The sequence below is a fragment of the Oxyura jamaicensis genome, unplaced genomic scaffold (assembly GCF_011077185.1).
Source record: "Oxyura jamaicensis isolate SHBP4307 breed ruddy duck unplaced genomic scaffold, BPBGC_Ojam_1.0 oxyUn_random_OJ70969, whole genome shotgun sequence".
Lineage (NCBI taxonomy): Eukaryota > Metazoa > Chordata > Aves > Anseriformes > Anatidae > Oxyura > Oxyura jamaicensis.
The window spans coordinates 688-12,383 of record NW_023310284.1 but is presented as its reverse complement, the minus strand read 5'-3'; the positions used below and the strand labels follow the sequence as shown (position 1 = coordinate 12,383).

At 41.7% G+C, this 11,696-nt stretch overlaps 1 long non-coding RNA gene across 1 annotated transcript; it reads right to left on the bottom strand.

The window, feature by feature from the left end:
• Positions 1-317: 317 nt before the first annotated feature.
• On the bottom strand, positions 318-3,127 carry LOC118159556. The gene is made up of 2 exons (XR_004747162.1): positions 2,974-3,127; positions 318-2,143 (listed from the first exon to the last, which is right to left on the bottom strand). It is a non-coding gene; the product is annotated as an uncharacterized LOC118159556 (long non-coding RNA).
• Positions 3,128-11,696: the final 8,569 nt, after the last annotated feature.

Sequence of the window (11,696 nt, the reverse complement as noted above, 5' to 3'; positions counted from 1 at the left end):
GTCTCAGTGTTCGTCCTTCAAACCCTCTATTTACACAAATTGCTGGATCGTTCCTTTGCATGATACAAGAACTATGTACACTAATCACTCTGTTTTTCTTAAATAGGAGCTTATATTTCATCATGCGGCCCTAGCATTGTTCCATACTGACACGAATCAAATAAACACATTTCACATATATTAAGACTATTATGGGAACATTTGCAAAAACAAAATTATTAATTTATTAAATAAAATACTCCCAACACAAAGATTATGGGCCATTTTGATCTGGATCATGTCAATAAGAAAAAAGAGAATAAGAAAAGAAAGATTGCTTTTTTTTGCAACAATGCCCCCTCACAGAGGGAGGCAAAAGTCTTGCGACCTAGATAAAGTAGGTTTTAATTTGTAAGAATTCATATTAAAAATAATCCTTCCTCTAAATTTGAAAACTTCAACTTCCAGTTTGAAAAAATAACAGATATGCCCATGCATTTGTAACCAACACAGTGGCCATGCAAATGCTGTACATGCACAATGCCCATCCAATCCAAAAGAAATAATTTTTAAAAGAGTGGATGTTGGGAGTGACAGCACTAGTACCAATATAAACATGATACTGAACTAAAGGTCTTTGAACTCCAAATAGGAAGCCATAACCTCAGAATCATATTTGTTTTCTCCAGGGATCTCACTCTATCCGCCAACATGGCTCAAACATAGACAGTGATCTCTGTGCTTTAGATTATTTATGTAATATCAACCTATTCTATCTGTAGCACTGTATATATATCTTCCATTAGCCCCTTCCAATTAAATATAAATTATGCTATTACGAGTTAGCTATGCCTACAAGGCTGTACTACAAGATAAGAGATTAATTTCTGCACAAAGGCCATTAATCAACACAGACCATGTACAGTTTTGCTTGCACAATTGAAAAAAAACGTATTGAGGAAGGAAGGAATATGCTTCTGGACAAGCACAGTATAAGATACGCCTACTCCAACATCTGTAGTTTATTCTATTTTATCATTAGTTTAAACATTTAATCCTGAAATTAATCTTGCACATTAATAAGCTTAGCTTCAGCCTTTATTACCAAAAACTAGGTGTAGAATATTTTTTTACCAGTAGCACGGCAATATCCTACAAGAAGATATAATAGGGGTATGTGTTTTGTTCATCATTTTGTAACATAATTCTGTGTAGTACCAGGGATATCTTTTTCCCTTATAATAAACTTGTATCTGGCAATGAAAAATGCTGGCCGTGCACCTCCTTGAATAATCCCTTTACTCCTCAGAAAGATTCTCCAATAAAAGTTCCTCTTGCCTTTCATGTAATTGTTTCAGTTTTTTGTTTTGTTTCAGTTTTTGTGGGGTTAGATGCCATCTGATCCCATAGTTCCTCCAGATAGTGGAAAACACAGTTCTGTTTTCATTCTATCTGTCTTTGACTCGGCAAGAAATATGCTTCCTTTTTCCACCCACATGCTGAAGCAAAAAAATAAAAATAAAAAAATGAGGTGAATACAAAGAGACTCCCGGTATCCGTACAGCAGAAATCACAAAGTTTGAGTAAAATATATTTTTCCCTTTTTTCATCCACATCAAAGGTATGAATACAACAAGGCATTGTTAGTTGTGGTGGATTAACTGGAGAGTCTGCTGATATAACAAAGCAGGTTTTTAAGACCTTTTTCTATGCAGAGATACAATAATGCAGAAGCCAAATTGATTAGAAAGAAAGGAGAGAGGAAAAATTGAGAAATTGAGAATGAAGATACATTTCAGTATTGTCTAAAAAGTCAATACTGTGCCTACAGATGGAGAAGTGCACACTGCTTGCCCTTTGAAAGCTTCTCCACATCTTTGTCATTAATACTGTCAAAGTTATGAACACATTTTAATGGAGTTCAGTGGCAGCGAACACATTAATTCACGTAGACCATAAGAAGAAATACTAGGATGATTTAGCCCAAAATATCCAGGTAGAGTGGAGAAGTCTTGGCCAAGTTCTGGAGGAAGGAATGGATTTCTCTGATGTTGAGCCTAATGTGAGACTCCCTTTGCCAACAGCCCAGCATCAACTCATATATTTCCTTGGGGCACGTGCAAGGTCGCTGCAGGACTTGACCCTGAGTGATGCACTCAATCACCTATGAAAAATCACAAAGAAAGGATAATTACAGCCATGCCAATTACATGGGCCTCACCCCATCTGCAAATAGCCACAGCAGCCTTGCTGGCAGCAGTCACCTGGCCACCTCTGTAGAACTGCCTTTCTAGGTAGATGCACGGGCAGTGGGATGTGATCTGGAAAAATTGTCATAATGTAAGATGTCAAGGAGCAATACCTTCACTGATGTTGTATGTTGACCCCTGTTACTCCTTCCATTCACAGGGGAATGGTGGTAGGGAAGCCATTGCATACCTCCCCTACCTGTCTATCAAGCTCACCTCTTCTCAGAAGCGAGCTTTCAATTGTCTCAAAGCACCCTTCCCTCCCTCCTTACACTTTATGAGTATGAACATGGCTAACCTCTGGAAAGGGATTATTTTCAGTTTCCTGGGTTTGAAGAGAGCTCCTGATTCCTTCAATCTATTCAAGGATGATTTAGAATAATCAGTTAATGACAATGACATTTCCTAATATGTAACTGAAATCACCCAATGCCGGTTTGGGAGACAGGTAAGCTCCTTTTCATTTCCTCATGATCTTTCTCAACATCCAGAGTGGACTATCCTATACAAAGGCAGAAGCTACATCCCAGCTTGGTATAGTCCTACTTGGATAAATTCCATTCACCTTGGATAGAAAAGAATGAAAAAGAATTTCAACCACAAAATTTTCAACAATACCATAAATACTTAATATCAAGGTTATTGCTTTTACTAAATATATTTGCTGCTGTCCTTTCCCCAAAGAAGCCATGGCATCAGTTGAAATGCCACCCTCCTTTATGCAATTTGAGAAAATATTACACACCTCATTGTTTGAGAGCTGATACCACGGCTGTTTGCCATAGGTAAAGATTTCCCATAATACGACCCCTAGGCTCCACACATCGCTTTCTGTGGTGAACTTCCTGTACATGATACTTTCTGGAGGCATCCAACGAATGGGCAGCATTGTGTGACCCCCAACCTGAAGGGAAAAAGAAAAAAAAAAAAGAGAGAGAAAAATCCTCCAGACCTCCAGGAACAGTACTCAGATGCTAAACCAGGTGAATCCACAATTTCTTTTTGTCCCCATCTGCTGCCATTCACTTAAAAGAACCCATAAGAACTAGGGAGCCATGATCCAAACTCCTCTCTCCCAAATGACAATCACTACTACCATGATATATTTCTCAATAGAATCTCCAAAGAAAATGTTTCTGAGGTATAAACTCATCTTTGACATTTATTTGGCACCCCCTACCCAAGTAACTGAATGCTCTATAAAATTAATAATTAACTAAACCTATCAACCCATTTTAAATTAGGCCAGTTTTACTTTCCATTTTAAAATTGAGGAAACTGCAAAAGATTCGTGCAATGAAAGTCGCAGTGATGTTTCTCCTAAACAGTGATATCAGCTGAGATCCATGAAGACACAGCAACTGCAGGACACAGTTGGATCAGTATCTATATGGTTTAATCTCTTAATTTTGAATGAATTAAAGCAGCTTTCCAAATTTTCAGTCCTTTGAATATATACGTGATAATAAATAACTTGCAATACGTGGACTCCTGTCTCCAGTCATCACATGTTGAATTCCCTAGGAATCTTTTCCTGAACGAATGCCTTTCTGAAGGTCTCTAACACATTTTTTGTTTTCCCCAAAATGTTATACTTTCTTAAAATTGGGTTACTTAACCTGAATGTAAATAAATAAGTAAACAAACCCTTGCTTTTCTTTCTAGTTTCTAAACAACTTACTGTTCCTAATACATCACATTCTGACTGGATCACATCAATGAATAAATCCACTCAAGTGCTTTTAAAATAGTCTAACCAGCTGAGCTACTGTGATATAGATATATTCTGAATTACTTTTGCATTGAGGCAGCTGTAAATATTTCCCAAGGAAGGAAAAAAAAAAAAAAAAAAAAAAAGTAAACTTCTTCAAGGACATATATATTTTGGTTAATTCCCATTTTCCTGTCTAAAATTAGATTTAGTTATGAAACCACACTTGTACTTTCAAGATTCTGTCAATTCAAAATATCATTTTTCTTTGTGGGACTCCTACCTCTCTCAATTATTTTTCAACCTCTCTCAATTATTTTTCAACGATCTTGGGAATCTGGAGAGGTCCCGGTAGACTGGAAGCTGGCAAATGTTGTGCCAATTTTCAAGAAGGGTAAGAAAGAAGACCCTGGCAACTACAGGCCTGTCAGTCTCACGTCAGTGCCTGGTAAAATTATGGAGAAGATGATTCCTGAGGCTATTGAAGCGCACCTGGCGGACAATGCAGTCACTGGTCACAGCTAACATGGGTTCGTGAGGGGCAGGTCCTGCCTAACAAATTTGATTTCCTTTTACGATAAGATCACCCGTCTAGTCGACCAAGGGAAACCAGCTGATGTGATCTTTTTGGACTTCAGCAAGGCTTTTGACACGGTTTCCCACAGGATCCTACTGGACAAAATGTCCAGCATACAGCTTAACAAATACATCATACGATGGGTGAGCAATTGGCTGACGGGCAGGGCTCAAAGGGTTGTGGTAAATGGGGCCACATCAGGCTGGAGGAAGGTCTCTAGTGGGGTCCCTCAAGGCTCTATCTTAGGGCCAGTCCTCTTCAATGTCTTTATAAATGATTTGGATGTAGGACTAGAAGGTGTTTTGAGCAAATTTGCCCACAACACCAAACTTGGAGGAGTTGTAGACTCGGACGAGGGTGGAAAGGCCTTGCAGAGAGATCTGGACAGGTTGGAGAACTGGGCGATCACCAACCGCATGAAGTTTAACAAAAGCAAGTGCCGGGTCCTGCACCTGGGACGAGGCAACCCTGGCCATACATACAGACTGGGCAACGAGACACTGGAGTGCAGCCCCGCAGAGAGGGATCTGGGGGCCGTGGTTGACAGCAAGTTGAATATGAGCCAGCAGTGTGCCCTGGCAGCCAGGAAGGCCAACCGTACCCAGGGGTGCATCAAGCACGGCATCGCTAGTAGGGCAAGTGAAGTGATCGTCCCGCTCTACTCTGCGCTGGTGTGGCCTCACCTTGAGTACTGTGTGCAGTTCTGGGCACCACAGTACAAAAAGGACATTCAACTGTTGGAGAGTGTCCAGAGGAGGGTGACAAAGATGGTGAAGGGCCTGGAGGGGATGACGTATGAGGAGCGGCTGAGGTAACTGTGCCTGTTCAGCCTAGAGAAGAGGAGGCTGAGGGGGAACCTCATCGCAGTCTACAACTTCCTCGCGAGGGGGAGTGGAGAGGCGGGTGACCTAAAAAAAAGTGGGTGACCTCCATAAACACCAGTGATAGGACCCGTGGGAACGGGGTGAAGCTGAGGCAGGGGAAGTTCAGACTAGATATCAGGAGGAGATTTTTCACTGAGAGGGTGGTTGCGCACTGGAACAGGCTCCCCAATGAAGTAGTCACTGCACCAAGCCTGTATGAATTTAAGAAACATTTGGACTGTGCACTAAGTCACATGGTCTAAACTTTTGGGTAGACCTGCGCAGTGCAAAGAGTTGGACTTGATGATCCTTATGGGTCCCTTCCAACTCGGAGTATTCTATGATTCTATGACTTCACATATCTTGTTATAAATAATACCCTCCTTGTTCTAATGTTGAAATAGGAAATGGAAGGAAAACCCAGTAGAGGTTCAGTCAGGGTTCACTTTATTTCTAAATCACTCAACACATCAATTTCCAACTATTTGTCAGTAATTCAGTGTTAGCACAGCATACCAAAAATGCAGCTACTGCTGTTAGCGCTCAGTCTTGTTCTGTACATTGCCACAAGTCAATTCTTGTTACCAATTGCATAAAAATAGAAAGTGATGCTAAAATGCTCATAGATGTCATCTATTACTAGCCATTTCTTCTCCTCTCCCTACCTGAGATGTTGTGTTAACAAAAAAGGAGTGCTTTTGTCAGAGACATTGACTGAAAGGCATGACTCAGTTCAATTCCTGGCTACCTTGTGGATTTGCTTCTGACTTAATACAGGTTACTGTGCAAAGGTTGCTTTGCCATTCAAAAGAGGATTCAATCCCTGCAGCTTTCAGCCTAACTTAAAAATATTCACATAAACACACTGCTGATGTAGGATGGATGCATGCTTTCAAGTGCTTTGCTCAATTAGACCATCCATTTGTGTTAATTTACCCCTGTAGCAAGTAGAATTGCTGTAAGGCTCTGCACACCATTTTTTAAAATGATCTTTGACTGAGAAGTCACTCAGTGATATGAAAAGTTTGAAGTATCATATGAATACGTTGAGATGCAAAGAAAGCTTCAGTTTCCCACCTTATCATAAACTAAACTGACATGGCAACCTGTTGTGGTTTAACCCGGCAGGCAGCTAATCACCACACAGCCCTTCGCTCACACTGCCCAAGTGAGATAGAGGAGAGAATTGGAAAGGAAAAAGTGAGAAAACTCATGGGTTGAGATAAAGGCAGATTACTAGGTAAAGCAAAAGCCACATGCACAAGCACAGCAAAACAAGGAATTCATTCACTGCTTCCCATCGACAGGCCACTTCCAGGAAAGCAGGGCAGAGAAATGAGAAAAGCAAAAGAGTAAGAACTCACGGGTTGGAATAAGGACAGTTTAATAAGAAAAAACAAACAAGCAAACAAACCAAATAAATTAAAATAATTTTTAAAAAAAAGTGATGCACAATGCAATTGCTCACCACCTTGATGCCCAGCCAGTCACTGAGCAACGGCAACAACCCCCTGGCCAACTCTCCCATTTTATAGTTGAACATGACATCTTATGGATGTTGCAATGAACAGAACTGGAACATCACAGATATATTTGTATCTACTTGCTACTGTAATCATAGCAAGGTTAACTTGTCACCACTGACACCCAGAACTAGATTTACAGATAAGCACAAACCACAGGGCTGTTTGGTGTTCTCCAAAGAGCTGCAAAATCCAACACTGCCTTGGCTGGGTTGTGGCCATTTCTGTTCCTGAAAGCAGAAGACTTTACTGGGCAGAGTACTGGGCTGGGACTGAGAAGTCCCAACTCTATCATTTCTCTATAATCTTAGACACGTTACTTACAACATCTCAGAGCTTTGTGAAGATAATATTTAGCCCCTTTGCAAAAACACTGATAAAAGGTATTAGCTGTTATTATAAGGGGTTCTCCTCTTCCCACATGGCACTGCGATGACAACAGAAAACCTGTGAAACACCTGTGGCAGGCTGATCATCTTCCATCCTTCCTGGTTCAATAGTACCTTGAACTTCAACTCAGATTTCAGTTCAGCCACATCAAAAACACGGGTCAGGGCCTGGCCAAAGGCATTTTTCTAAATACACATTTCTTTTTCTATTAACGATCAGTGGTTACTGTGAGAAACTAAGTTGTGTTTCTGCAGTAGAGAATTAATTTTCTGTATTCCAAGGTAGTTGTGTAGTCATAATAAGGAGAAATGCAAAGTAGATAAGTGGACAGTAGAAGGCCTCACTGTTCCAAAATAAGGTGGAAGCTTGAGAAAAACAGGATGAGCAGTGTGGGAACAGTAAAACAAAGATCACAGGTTCTCAAAACATAAGAAAGGGAAAAAAAAAAAAAAAAAGGAAAAGTGTCGAGTAGCTTGTGAACCTGTAGTATTCAGCCAATGAAGAAATAGGAGAGGTGATCAAGTGTCGGGTAATAGGGAATATAAGGTTACGATTTGTTTACCAGAATCACAGAATCACAGAACTGAAGGGGTTGGAATAATGCATTCCTAATTGGCAGGATGCCTGCCATTGCAATCGTGAATAAAATACCTTCACAGAAGATCCTGTCTGAAGAAAATTATTTGAGATTTTTCTCACAGTTACCTAGTCAACAATTACTCCATCCAGAAAAGCACTAAGGGCAGTATTAGGTACATGTTTAAAATGAAGCATGTGCGTCAGTGCTTTCATAAACCAAAACCTAGGACTTGACATCACAGTTCTCAATATGTCTGAAATGAATCTCCAGTCAGTTGTGAGCTTCCTTTGGTGTTTATTGAACTGGTGAGTCCAAGGACCCACAGCTGTGACATAATAGTAGTGAACAGAGCTAGAGTGCATTTTTGTTGCTGTTTCCAACCTCGTAGCAAGGTTAAGGGGAGTTTCCCAAGAAGGACAGATGAAAGAAAGCACAAGTACACTGATCAAACTTGAAAGGTGCTAAGTGCTTCAGAGGGATGCTTTCTGCTCATGCTTTATTAAGAAATGCAAGTATTACACAACTCTCAGCTATCAGCATCCTGCAAGATGAAGTCCCTATTGCATGCACTGTAGTGCTGCTTGATACACACCGTTTTACAATGGCCATGTGCTAAGCAGACTATTGCAGGTAAAGACCTTTAATAGTCAATCTACCTAAGGTTATGACAGGTTTAAAAGGATTGCAGCTTTAAATTACTAAGCTATCACTTTAAAATCTGTATTGTAGCAATGCTGCAAAAAATGATAATTTTATGTATACAAATTATGGTATAGTTTCTTGATGCTTACTTGAAGGCAGTTGTGTTATGATGATTCATTTCCAGAAACCTTGGTCCTCAGGGGTAAATAGAACCACCTTGAAATCTGTTGGAAGGACAACACAGCAGAGTACAGGCAATCCAGGAGGTTCCTAGAATGCACTGATAACATCCTTCTCCAAGTGATAGAGGAGCCAATGAGAAGAGGTGCTATGCTGGACCTTGTTTTCACCAAGAAGGAAAGGCTGGTAGGAAACGTGAAGCTCAAGGGCAGCCTTGGCTGCAGTGACCAATGATCTTTAGGGCAAAGAGGAGAGCACACAGCAAGCTCACTACCCTGACCCTCAGGAGGGCATACTTTACCCTCTTCAGGGATCTGCTTGGTAGAGTACCGTGGGATAAAGTCCAGGAGGGAAGAGGGGCCCAAGAAAGCTGGTTAATATTCAAGGATCACCTCCTCCAAGCTCAGGAGTGATGCATCCCAGAAAAGAGGAAGTCAGGCAAAAATCCCAGGAGGGCTGCATGGATGAACAAGGAGCTCTTGGCCAAAATCAAACGCAAAAAGGAAGCCTACAGTGGGTGGAAGCAAGAACAGGTAGCCTGGGAGAAATACATAGAAATTGTCCGAGCAGCCAGGGATCAGGTTAGGAAAGCTAAAGCCCTTTTTGAATTAAATCTGTCCAGGGACATCAAGGGCAACAAGAAAAGCTTCTATAGGTACATCGGTGATAAAGGGAAGACTAGGAAAAAAGTGGGCCCTCTCTGGAAGGAAACAGGAGACCTGGTCACCCTGGATACAGAGAAAGATGAGGTACTCTGACTTTTTTGCCTCAGTCTTAGCTAATTGAGCCACACCGTCCAAGTTGAAGAAGCTCACCAGCTTCACTCACCAGCTCTGTTGCGAAGTTATCTTCCACACGCTAGAAACCTTCTAGACTGTTTCCTCTCTGCTGTGTTGTATTTCCAGCAGACATCTGGGAAGCTGAAGTCCCCCATGAGAACAAGGGCTAGTGACTGCAAGACTTGTCCCAGCTGCTTGTAAAATATTTTGTCTGCCCCTTCGGCCTGGTTAAGTCTATAACTGATGCCCACCAGGACATCTGCTTCATTGTCCTTCCCCCTGATTCTTACCCATAAACACTCAACCCTGTCATCGCCATTATTAATCTCAAGACAATCCAAACACTTGGTAACATATAGGGCTACCCGACCACCTCTCCTTCTTAGCCTATCCCTTCTGAAGAGTGTGTAGCCATCCATTGCAGTGCTCCAGTCATGCAAGCCGTCCCACTGATTTCGGTGATAGCACCTGTCATAGCTTTCCTGCTGCACAATGGCTTCCAGCTCCTCCTGTTTGTTGCTCACACTGCGTGCATTGTAGATGCACTTCAGTTGGGCTAGTGATCCTGTCACCTTTTGGGGGGGAGAAGCCCTAATTCCTGCATGACAATTCCCAGGCACTTTTGTGATTTCTAACCCATCAATGTCCCTTCTGCCTTTGCTGCTGCATGGCTCTCCATTCCCTACCTCAATCAGGATGGTAGACCGATGAACCTTGTGAGCACAATGTCCCTTAACCATTGCCATACCACTGCCAGGCTTGTCTCTGTCAAGCCTGTTTTTTTGCTTTTGTTTTGTTTTGTGTTTTGTTTTTGATTTTGATTTTTTTTCCCTCTCCCCCTTCAAAACTAGTTTAAAGTCCTATCGATGAGCCCTGATAAATCCTGAGCAAAGATCTTTTCCCCCCTTAGAGACAAGTGAACCCCATCCATTGCCAGCAGGCCTGGTGTCTTGTAAAATGGCCCATGATCAAAAACCCAAAGTTCTGCTGGTGACACCAGGCTCTGAAGTCTCTTCTGATTGCCCTCAGACTTCTTGGAGCTTCAACACTGCCTACCTGAAAAAACAATAACAGGTAATAATCCAAGGGTCAAACTAGGGCAGGAAGCTTTCTCTTCATGTCCCTAACCCAGGCCCCAGGGAGGCAGCAGACCTCCCTGTGAAGTGGGTCCAGTCTGCATATTGGGCCTTCTGTTCCCTTCAGAAGGGAGTCTCCCATGACAACAATCTGTCTTTGCAACCTGACATTGCACTCATATGGTTTAAAAGGGGAAGGGGGGGCGCTCTCACTATGAAGTCCTCTGTCCTCCCGAACAACTGCTAGGCCTTGCTTCCCGGGACGTGGCCGAACACTGCTCGTTGATGGGAAGTAGTGAATAATTTCTTTTTTCTCTCTCTGTGCTTCTGCTCGGCCTTTGCTTGTTGTTTGTTGCTGTTGTTGTTTTTTCTCTCCCCTTTTCCTGTTAATTACATTATCCTTATCTCAGCCCATGAGCCTTTTTTTTTTTCTTTCCAGTATACTTTCTTTTCCCCTTCTTCTTCTGAGGAGGGGAAGTGAGAGGGTGGTTGTGGTGGAGTTCAGCTGTCCAGCAAAGTAAAGCCACCACAGTCCTTTTTAGCACCCAACGTGGGGCTCGAAGGGCTGAGATAACAGTAGATTTGATCAAAATGCTTACAATTAACATACTTGCTTGCTAGTCACCATGTCATCTGTTTTGCTGTTAATATTTTTCTATGCAATCCTGTTTTATGCGATCCGTGCCACATTCTCCCTTCTACTGTATATCAGGACGGAGAGTTTGTTAAAGGCTGTGTTTGGATTTTTTAGTTTACTGTGCTGTAAAGCACTGGCCTTGAGCCTGATCTGGTATTCAGGCCCTGCATTGCTATCATTTCTATCCCCTGGAAACTATCTCATTGAGAATATTAAAAACTATACTCTCTTTTCCTCCTCTGGAAATCAGTTTGTGGACAATATCAGGAATGGCACCTCCTTCTTCTTTTCCTGTGGGCTAATTACAGCAGATTTTGAGTACTTTGAATATCCATGGATAACCAATATGCTCCTATTTCTAGGTCTGCAGAATGTGTTTATTTTCCTTTTTTTTTTTTTTTTTTTTTTTTTCCTAAGGTTAAACAATTAAGAAATCTGCCCTGAGACAGTGTGGTGGTGGGTGGCAAGGTGTATGGGAGGATATGGGCAGGTACCTGTCATGGTTGTCTC